Source organism: Pipistrellus hanaki, assembly GCF_964339955.1.
Source record: "Pipistrellus hanaki genome assembly, chromosome: 15".
Lineage (NCBI taxonomy): Eukaryota > Metazoa > Chordata > Mammalia > Chiroptera > Vespertilionidae > Pipistrellus > Pipistrellus hanaki.
The window spans coordinates 29,468,745-29,480,313 of NC_140517.1; the positions used below are offsets into that span (position 1 = coordinate 29,468,745).

The 11,569-nt window shown below is 45.1% G+C and overlaps 1 pseudogene across 1 annotated transcript; it reads right to left on the bottom strand.

The window, feature by feature from the left end:
- Nucleotides 1-3,504: 3,504 nt before the first annotated feature.
- On the bottom strand, nucleotides 3,505-6,218 carry LOC311633134 (cold shock domain-containing protein E1-like; annotated as a pseudogene). The gene is made up of 2 exons: nucleotides 4,183-6,218; nucleotides 3,505-3,972 (listed from the first exon to the last, which is right to left on the bottom strand). The product of its transcript is annotated as a cold shock domain-containing protein E1-like (transcript).
- Nucleotides 6,219-11,569: the final 5,351 nt, after the last annotated feature.

Here is an 11,569-nt window from a genome sequence, read left to right on the forward strand (position 1 = left end):
CTGGCTGCTGCTGCTCCAGGCCTGGCTTCTGCTGCTCCGGGTCTGGCTGCTCCAGGCCTGGATTCCGCTGCTCCGGGTCTGGCTGCTCCGGGTCCGGCTGCTACTGCTCCAGGCCTGGCCGCCCTGGGACTGGCTGCTGCCGCCCCAGGCCTGGATGCTCTGGGCCTGGCTGCTGCTGCTCCAGGCCCAGCTGCTACTGCCCTGGGCCTGGCCACTCTGGGCCTTGCCGCCGCTGCTCCAACATTCTGTCTTTTTTTTTTTTTTTTTTTTTTAATGCATTTATGTTGCAATGTTGGCTGATGAGTTGAGTTCTGTCTTAATCTTTGATTTTTCAAGATCTTCTTTGTATTCTTAAGTAATTTTACTATCTTTTTGCTATAACTTGACTTCTTCACATTGAAACTTCTTCAGTTTCTTCCTCCTCGTCCTGGAAGCTCAACAGGCTGGCCCGCAGCGCCCCTTGGTTCTTCGCGGCCTCCTGTGCGGCTTCAGCCTGTTGCCAGGGTCGGCGCCACCCAGGAAGCAGCCCCCGGCCTCGGCTCCGTGGCCCTTGATCAGCGGTCAAGGGCCCAGCGGCACCTCCCCTCCGGGGGCCCTGTCGCCTGGCTCCTTGCTGGCGCCGGCGGCAGCGGCTCCCGCTCCTCATCGCGCTCTTCCCAGTCTGGAGCTTTTGTCTCCTTCCCACCAGGGCAATCTGGAAGATAATTTTCATTGAAATGTACCCAAATTTATTTAAGTGGACTGTGACAAGATTATAAATGATATGAAAAATAACATTTGAACATTTGGCCATCAACTTAAGAACACCTTTTGTCACCAAAACCAGTTTGGCTCAGTGTATAGAGCATCGGTCTGCAGACTGAAGGGTCCCAGGTTCGATTCCGGTCAAGGGCATGTACATTGGTTGTGGGCACATCCCCAGTGGTGGGTGTACAGCAGGCAGCTGGTCGATGTTTCTAGCTCTCTATTCCTCTCTCTTCCTCTCTGTAAAAAATCAATGAAATACATTTAAAAAAAAAAAAATCAGAGAGGATCCAAGATGGCTGCTCGGGTAGACACCTAACCGCAGCAGCACACAACAATTTCAATGGAATACAACTAAAATGTAGAGTGGACATTGCCCAGAGCTACAGGTAGTCGAGTGACTGAAAATTCTACAACAAGAAGGAAAGAGAAAACCAGAAGGAAAATCAGAGGAGCTGTAAAAAAGCCTAAGGTACGGAGACATGCTGCTCGCCCGCACGCACGCGCGGAGAGGTCGCAGCCAGAGAGGAGGAGAAGGCTGGGGGCCTGCCTGGCGTTCCCTAGCAGGAAGGAAATAAAACTCCCAGCCTGGGCTGAACCCCCGAACCGGCAGCGCTGAGCCCCAGTTATGGGCCAGACCCTGGGGACCCAGGCTCAGGCTGTGAGGTGGAATCCCAAGGGAGCGGCGAAAAGCGGAGCCCCCAGAGTCGCGCACACTGCGCGCAGATGTGCACAATGCGTGCAGAGGACAGAATGTTGACTCTCATGCTGTATTGCCCTGGCGAGAAGAAACAAAATCTCCGGCGGTGCTGAGCCCCACACCTGACTGCCCTGAACTCCAGTTCTAGGCCAATCCATGGGGACCTAGGCTCAAGCAGAGGGAGACAGGGCTGTGAGGTGGAGTCTTGGGGGAGCGGCGAAAAGCAGAGCCCCCAGAGTCGCGCACATTGCGCGCAGAGGACAGTCTGTTGACTCTGATCCTGGACTCCCCTAGCGGGAAGGAGAAAAAAAGCTCCAGACTGGAGGAACGCGACGAGGAGCAGGATCCCCTGCTGGACATCGGCCAGCCGGGCGCCAGCAAGGAGCCGGGCGACGGGGCCCCCAGCGGGGGGGGGTGCCCCTGAGCCTTCGACTGCTGAGCGCGGGCAACGGAGCCAAGGACGGGGGCTGCTTCCTGGGCAGAGCAGACCCCGGCAACAGGCTGAAGCAGTGCAGGAGCCCGCGGAGAACAAAGGGGTGCCACAGGCCAACCTGCTGAGCTTCCAGGACAAGGAGGAAGAAACCAAAGAAGTTCTCAATGTGAAGAAATCAATTGAGAGCAAAAGATAGTAAAATTACTTAAGAAAGAATACAAAGAAGATCTTGAAAAATCAAAGACTGAGTCAGAACTCAACTCACCAGCCAACATTGCAACATAAATGCGTTTTTTTAAAAAAAGGACAGAATGTTGGAACAGCGGCGGCCAGACCTAGAGTGGCCAGGCACAAGGCAGTGGCAGCCAGGCCCAGAGCAGCAACAGCCAGGCCCCAGAGCAGCAGCAGCCAGAACCAGAGCATCAACAGCCAGCACTGGAGCAGCCAGACCTGAGGCAGTGGCAGCCAGGCCTGAGGCGAAGGCGGCCAAGCCCAGGGTGGCCAGTCCAGGAACACCCAGACCTGGAGTGGCCGGGCCTGAAGAAGCCGGGCCCAGAGCAGCCAGGTCAGGAGCATCCAGGCCCAGAACAGCAGTAGCCAAGCCCGGAGCATCCAGGCCGGGAGCAGCCGGGCCCAGAGCAGCCGGGTCATGTGCAGCCAGGCCCGGAGCAGCAGCTGCCAGGCTGGGAGCGGCCAGGCCCGGAGCAGCCGGGTCGGGTGTGGCCAGGCCCGGAGCCACGGCTGCCGGGCTGGGAGCGGCCAGGCCCGGAGCAGCCGGGTCGGGTGCGGCCAAGCCCGGAACAGCTCGCTCCTCGCCTGCCCCTGCCCCAAGGCTGCCTCTCAGACATGGCTGGAAACTTTTGCGGGAACTTGAGGGTCTGCTGAATCAAGTGATGAAGGCTTAGATCTGGATGTGTTGAGTTAGTATAGCGCTGGGGTGTTGATCTGTGAGTGCCTTGGGTGGGGCCTGGATGAGGCTGGTTGACCTATTTGGAAATGTCTTTTGTGTGAAGTGTATCATTGGGCATGTGGAGGTATTATTGATATGAGAAAATGCTAAGTAACAGATTTACTATCTGAAAAGGGATTTACTATCAGGGAAAGGGAGGGAGGAAGAGACTGAACATAAACTGTGCACCTATGGATGAGGACAATGGGGGATGGGGAGGGGGCGGAGGGTGGGGTGGGAACCTGGTGGAGGGGGGAAGAAATGAGGAACCTTTGTAATAATATGAACAATAAAGATTGATAAAAAAAAATCATTTGCCTATACAAATTTTTAAATTTTTTAAATATAGTCTACCCTCATATGGTCCTCAGAATTAAAGCATAATGAATAGGAAAGAAAAGGAAAAGAACAATTGAGTGCTAAGGCAGGACATCTTGCCAGAAGTAATGAAGGTAGAATATATGCTAAATATCAAATACAGAATTTCATACAGTCAACAAGGTAACAGTCTATATTTTTCACTTAGTCGGGCGAAGTAGATTTTGCAATTACCAGTTGCATTAAATACACCAAATAAAGCTAAAATTGATACTACAAGGCGCCACCTTAAGTTTTCCAGGCTGCAACAGTGCATAATTTTAAAATGGTTTTCTTAAATTTATTTATTTTTAAACATAACATGAGGAACGTGTTAAAACTGGTGTAATAGCCCACTAGAATATAAGTATTCCAGATTTTGGGGAGGGATGAAGAGGGAGATATTCAGAACCCTTCACCAGGATCCCCCCAACTTGATCATCATGGATGAATGATGTGCTTTGTGGATGTGGTTAGTCAATGACACCAGTCTGAAGGATCTTTCTTTCTACACCAAATCCCATTGAGTTATCTGGTCCCCTTGGCTGACGAAGAACCATTAGGAGAGAAGCACTGGCATTATCCCGAGTGATGTCCTTCAAACGACTGACCAACCTATTAGGTCATGGAGCTGCAACAGCCTTGGGCCTCACGGACTTCCACACATTACAAGCGCTGCACTTGCCAGTGCGCTGAATAAGAATCACTGAGAATTCCACCTCATCTCCAGCCTGTAGCTCAATGTCATCCTGAATTTCTTTCACATGGAAAAAGAGCTGCTTGCTATCCCTATTTCAGTGTTTCCCAAAGTGTGGTACGTGTACCCCCAGGGGTACGGGAAGAGTTTGGTAGGGGTACGCGTTGCACCGGAGTTTGGTGGCGATATGCACTGCACTGTGCTTAGCTGCGCCTAATTCTACATTCTCATGAGTACAAGGGGTACTCAGTGTTACGAAAATTATAGAAGGGGTACACTTATGTCAAAAGTTCGGGAAACACTGCCCTACTTCATAGTTAATGAAGCCAAACTGATCTTTCACACACCCCACAGTGGCCCTACGCAGAGGTGTGATGTTGTAAGCTGTGCATTTTGGCCCAGGACACACAACTGGAATTTGACACTCCCCTTTCTGCAGGCAATCCCCTTTGTTGGCCATTCCAACTATGCCAGATGGATAGACCTCACCTTTCACATCCCCTTCCTCCATGATCTCAGTCATTCCTGGGTACTCAGTCTGTGTTGGATCAACACTTCTCAAGGGGCGAATGACTTCACCAGAGCAGATGAAGGAATACCATTCACCGAGTGTGTTCTGTTGACTTTTTCTGCACTGACTTTGTTGCCTTTGCCTTTGGACAAGCTGTACTCGACCATGTCCCCCATTTCCAGGCTATCGACATCGCCAGAGAACTCACTGTAATGGAAAAAGATTTTCTTATCATGATTGGCTGTTTTCAATAAATCCAAATTTATCCTTCAGAGTTCCCACATAACCCAAAAGCCTCTTAGAGTTAGAATTTCGACCTAAAAGTCGCACACAGGTTGCAATCTGCTGTCCAGGCCTCTGCTTGTCACTAATACTAAACTCAACCTTTTCCCCTATTTGAGGAGAAGTAGATCCATCCACATCCTTGGCTTGAAAAGCAATAGTCAATTTCACCCCACAATCATCTTAAGCAATAATACCATCCTCAGCCTCCTTTTTCTTGCCTTTATTTGGGCTAGTGGTTTTAGGATTGGAAAAAGTGGCTTCTTTTTCTACAGTGCCCAGAAAACGATGATCTGAATGGGAATGGAATGAAACCATGCCCTTGGGAAGCTTTTAAATCCTAATAGCATGATTTCTTTGGGCAGAGAGCATATCAGGAACCACAGTAAACTCTACTTCATCTGCAATATGGAGCTGGTTCCCATCCAGAATTTCACTGAAGTGGAAGAACACACGAGCATCACGATCCACACACCTGATGGAACCAAGCCCGACTCTCAGGCAGCAGTGGCACCCATTTCTCTGGCTTCGTTAGTGAACTGAAATGTATTTGATAGAACTTCGATGTTGGTTGCTCGTTCTGATTTGTCACGTCGATCTGTTAAAATATTAAACCAAACATGGTCGCCTTCCAACAGGGTCACCTTGGATTTTGTATCTTTGTCTCCAAAGGGAAGTTCTTTAGGAATCACAAAGTTAACTTTAATGCATCCTAGCAATGGGTCATTCTGGTTTTTACTGGTAACTTTTGGGATAACTTTGGTTACAGTTCCTTCAAAATGTTCAAAGCTGATATCTTCAAAAATGACTGTTCCCTTGAGGCAATAGTCTGACATCTGTTGCAACTTCGTTATCATTTCTGCCCTTGATGTGAATTCCATGTCATCTCCAGGCTGTAAGGCTTCTAAGTCACCCTTAAGTTCACTATAGTGAAGGAATATCTCTTTTACAACATCAGCTCTTTCAATAAAGCCAAATGCCTCCTTCATGGCACAATCTACTCGCTGACAGCGGGCTTGTTTCTTTTTCAGCAGCATAATGTTTCCAGCACTTACAGCACCAGTATGTTTATTGTTCTCAATTACAAAATTTATCTTATCTCCGGTTTCCAGCTGAACATTCCCTTCCACATCTTCAGGGGTGTAAGTCCATTCATCCCGTCTTCAGGGAGGATTTCTTGTTTTATCTTCACCAGTTTAACAGCAATGGGTTTCCTAGTCCACAGGTCAGATGATACTTTGAATTCAACATCATCTCCTACTTTTAAGTCCTGCAGGTTGCCATTATACTGTGAACAGTGGAAGAAAAGTCTAGCTTGACGTTCTGAACACTGAATAAATCCATAAGAGGTTAGCAGTTTTTCGATAACCCCGTTTCTCACAGTGCTGCTGAAGTACCATTGGGGTACCCATTGTGTCCATTGTTGTGGAGAAGGTTTGGATCAAAGCTCATCTCGCAGTGATAATCAAATATTGCACTTTCAGTAGTATTTGCTGATTCTTCTTTTTCAGCACATGTTTCAAAGGATGAAAGTTGCTAGTATTAAAAAAAGGAGAGAGAGAGAGAGAGAGAGAGAGAGAGAGAGAGAGAGAGAGAGAGAGAGAGAGAGAAAATGATCTATCAAGCTAATAAAGAATACAACTGCTGCTGCATCAGGCAATCTCACAGTTCAGCACTGAAGAAAACAAAGACTACTAGCACTCAAAGTCACTAATTATCCGAGAGATGCAAATCAAAACAACAGTGCAATACCATCTCACACCTGTCAGAATAGCCAACATCAACAAATCAACAAAGGACAAGTGTTGGCGAGGTTTCGGAGAAAAAGGAACCCTCGGGCCCTGCTGGTGGGAATGCAGACTGGTGTAACCACTATGGAGAACAGTATGGAGTTTCCTCAAAAAACTGAAAATGGAACTCCCATTTGACCCAGTAATCCTACTCCTAGGAATATATCCCAAGAAACTAGAAACACCAATCAGAAAGGATATATGCTCCCCTATGTTCATAGCAGCACAATCTACAATAGCTAGAATTTGGAAACAGCCTAGGTGCCTGTCAGCAGATGATTGAATCAAAAAATCATGATACATCTATACAATGGAATACTATGCTGCCATAAAAAAGAAGGAATTCTCATCATTTGCAGCAACCTGGATAGAATTAGAAAACATCATGCTGAGTGAAATAAGCCAGTCAATGAAAGAGAAATACCACATGACCTCATTCATTTATGGATAATAAAGAACATTATAAACTGATGAACCAAAAGACAGATATAAAGACAGTAAAGCAACAAGCCGACTGTCAAATTACAGCAGGGAGGGTAGGGAGATAAGAGATCAACCGAAGCCGGGACCGGTTTGGCTCAATGGATAGAGCGTCGGCTTGGGGACTGAAGGGTCCCGGGTTCGATTCCAGTCAAGGGCATGTACCTTGTTGTGGGCATATCCCCAGTAGGGGGTGTGCAAGAGGCAGCTGATCGATGACTCTCTCTCATCGATGTTTCTAACTCTCTATCTCTCTCCCTTCCTTTCTGTATAAAATCAATAAAAAATATTTTTAAAAAAAAGAGAGAGAGAGAGAGAGAGAGATCAACCGAAGGACTTGTATACATGCATATAAGTACAACTAATGGACACAAAGCTCTGGGGAGGGAAGGCATGTATGGGAGAGGGGGCAATGTTAAAATATGTACACAGATAATAATTTAATAAAAAAATAAAAATAAATAAAAGAGACAGGAAAACAGTACAAAAAAACAAAAAACAACAACCAAGACTACTAGCAGCGTTGGGCAGTGCTCTTTCAAAGCTGTTAGCAGGCACAAACTTCTTGTTTCAGATCAAGTGTTGTGTCTTCAACTTAAGTGTACTCTCCTTTGGTCTTGTTGGTTGTTTCCAGTTTGTTCTTTGCTGATCTGAACTGAAGCAGCAGTTTCAGGTGGTAAAGTCTGTTCTGTTACACTTCACGCCCAACAGCTCAGCGCCCCCCTCCAGCGCCGCCGTGAGCAGCACAGCCCAGTGCGTCCCTGTTCAGTTTTTATTTCCTGCATTTAAAACCTTGAATCTAGTGGGCAAGTATTTTATACTTTCCATACACACAGAGACACATTCACAAAGAAAAGACACGGGCCAGGGAAGAAGAGGGAGGCAGGAGAGAAGCCAAGGACATGGCTCCCATTCACGGAGTATCTAGAGAGGAGTAAGGTCAGCGTCTTTGGGGGCCTCTGTTCGGTTTAGCTGCCAGGGTGGGGCCTTGGTGAGAGCCGCCCAACATCGGACAGGAATATGAGCAATCCACTATGCCCCCAGCCTGGTTGGGCACTCTGACACTTCCTGAATCTCCTGCTTCAGGGCAGCAGCCTAAGTGTTCCTCACCAACCAGCGTGGTGTGCAGTTGGTGAACCAAGCAGCTGATTAGAAAGATAATAGAAGTCAAAGGCTTTTTTTTAGTTTTTTGTTTGTTTGTTTCTTTTTATCTTTACCTTTTTCCTTCTAATAATTTTTTTAAATAAAGGAATGGCAAGAAAACAGGCCTGCATTTTTTTAAAAGAAATTTTATTTTGCCAAAACCAGTTTGGCTCAATGGATAGAGCGTCAGCCTGTGGACTGAAGGATCCCAGGTTCGATTCCAGTCAGGGGCATGTACATTGGTTGGGGGCGCATCCCCAGTAGGGGTGTGCAGGAGGCATTTGATGGATGTTTCTCTCTCATCGATGTTTCTAACTCTCTATCCCTCTCTCTTCCTCTCTGTGAAAACTCAATAAAATATATATTTTATTTTATTTTTTTAAAAATATATTTTATTGATTATTTACAGAGAGGAAGGGAGAGAGACAGAGAGCTAGAAACGTCGATGAGAGAGAAACATCGACCAGCTGCCTCTTGCACACCCCCTACCACCGGGGATATGCCCGCAACCAATGTACATGCCCTTGACCGGAATCGAACCCGGGACCTTTCAGTCCGTAGACCGACGCTCTACCGCTGAGCCAAACCGGTTTTGGCTATTTTATTTTTATTTATTTATTTTTTAAATATATTTTATTGATTTTTTACAGAGAGGAAGAGAGAGGGATAGAGAGTTAGAAACATTGATGAGAGAGAATCATCGATCAGCTGCCTCTTACACACCCCCTATTGGGGATTGAAATATAGTGGCAACTTTGGTAAAAACTGCTGTTTAAATTTTATTTTATTTTATTTTATTTATTTATTTAATTTTTAAATTTATTTATTTAAAAAAATTTTTTTAATTAAATTGTTATCTGTGGACATATTTTACATTGTGCTGTTTGAATTTTAAACCTGCTAAGGCAATTTTCCTGTGCCTGGGATCATAACCTTTGGAGAGACTTCCTTTGTTCAACTCGTGATGGGCTTAGGGAGGACGAATTCAAATTCTAAGCAAGGTTACAGGCAGAACTTCTCCTTCTTCTTCTTCTTCTTCTTCTTCTTCTTCTTCTTCTTCTTCTTTCTCCTCTTCTTCTTCTTCTTCTTTTTTTTTTTTTTTTATTAAAGAGCCAGACCTATGTACACTTAGTGGTTATCTCGATGCTGGCCTTGAAAAACAATACAGTTCTATCCAATTGAGAAGGTGCACCTGGCACGGTATTGAGATTGTGGACATATCTGGTCTCTGGCCTACAAGGTCAGACAGCTAAGTTTATCTTCATCATTCTTCAAACAGGCTAAAGCAAACTAGAAAGCAACATTTTATCAAGGAAGAACAGCAGAAAATTCCAAACAACAGTTTGTTGCAAAATAGGGGATTTCTTTCTCAGAACCTTTAAAAAGAACTACCTGCCCCTGAAGCAGTGCAGTCGTGTAGAGTCCGCCTGCGTGTGGTGCTCATGCGGCTGTCCTGGCCAGATATTTCAATAAATTTTTGCCTGCTTTTTTTTTTTTTAAATAAATCATCAGCCTTCGGTGGTCTTATTTTGAACCCAGGGTTTGACCCCACAACAGGATGTGCCCGCAATTAAGGTACATTCCCTTGACCGGAATCTAACCAGTCCACAGGCCGACGCTCTATCCACTGAGCCAAACCAGTTTTGGCTATTTTTATTTTTTTTCCTTCCTCCCAAACCCCTAAAATATATATATTTTTTAATAAAATAAAATTTTTATTGATTTCAGAGAGAGGAAGGAAAAGAGAGATATCGGGTCTAGTAATAATTAATGTCATTTTTAAACATTCGTTTAAAATCTTGCTTGGCGTTGACTTGTATTGACATAACCTTCAAACACGTGGTATCTACAGAATGTGTGAAGTGCAATTAACAAGTTTTGCTTGAAAAAGTTTGTGTTTGGTTTGGTTTTTGTTGCAAAACTAGGGCTAAGAAGATGGCGGATGAAGAGCATATTCGGCACTGCATGCTTTACGAGTTCCAATTAGGAAGAAAAGCAAGTGAGGCTGCAAAAAACATCTGTAGTGCTCTTGGTCAAGATGCAGTTAGCGCCAGAAAATGCCAGCGTTGGTTTGAGAAATTTCGCGAGGGAAATTTTTCGTTAGATGACAAGAGTGGTCGAGGCCGTGTGTCCAATTTTGATCAAGAAGCTCTTCAAGCTCTTTTGGTGCAAAATCCTCAAATTACCCAACAAGAGCTTGCGACAACTTTAAATTGTTCACAAAAAACAATTTCCAATCAATTGCGTGCACTTGGCAAAGTCCAAAAGTTTGGAAAATGGGTTCCTCATGAGTTGACTGACAACAACCGTAATCAAAGAGTCACAATTTGCAGTTTGCTCCTCTCTCGTCAAAACCGTTTGCCGTTTTTAGAGCAAATTGTTACCAGAGATGAAGAATGGGTGCTGTATGTTAATTTGAAAAGGCGGCCTCAATGGTTGGACAAAAATGAGGCTCCGCAGCCCACGCCAAAACCTGACTTGCATGCGAAAAAAGTGATGTTGTGTGTTTGGTGGAATTTTAAAGGAATTCTTCATTATGAACTTTTACCATCTAACCAAACCATTACAAGTGCAGTGTATAGTGCCCAATTGGAAAGGTTAGCCCAAGCTTTAAGAGAAAAAGAACCCGCGCTGATTAATCGGAAGGGCGTAATTCTTCACCACGATAACACACGACCGCATACTGCAAGAATCACTGCTGAAAAACTGCGCCAGTTGGAATGGGAAGTTCTCCCTCAACCTGCATATTCTCCTGATATTGCCCCTTCCGATTACCATTTGTTTCGTTCTTTGCAAAACTTTCTTCTTGGAAAAAAATTTAATAATGAAGAATGCCTCAAAAATGCATTGACCGAATTTTTTGCATCAAAATCACAAGAATTTTACAACAGAGGGATTAAAATGCTTCCTGAGCGTTGGGCACAAGTAGTAGCAAACAACGGCAACTATATTGTTGATTAAATTTTGCTGTATTGTTTAAATAAATTCGATTTAAAAAAGTATTAGAAAACGGCATTAATTATTACTAGACCTAATACTAGTAGAAACATCAATGATGAGGATCATTGACTGGTTGCCCCCTGCTAGCGATTGAGCCCTCAACCTGGGCATATGCCCTGACCAGGAATCAAACTGTGCCCTCCCAGCCAAAACTGGTTTGGCTCAATGTATAGAGCGTCAGTCTGTGGACTGAAAGGTCCCAGGTTCGATTCTGGTCAAGGGCATGTACATTGGTTGCGGGCACATCCCCGGTAGGGGGTATGCAGGAAGCAGCTGGTAGATGTTTCTCTCTCTATCCCTCTCCCTTCCTCTCTGTGGAAATCAATAATAAAATTAAACAAACAAACAAAAAAAACTGCGCCCTCCTGGTTCATGGGTCAATGTTTAACCACTGAGCAACACAGGCCAAGCTTTTCTAATAATTTTTAATTATACATTTTTTTGTATAATATTTTGTAAAAATTTAAGGTGTACAATGTGTTG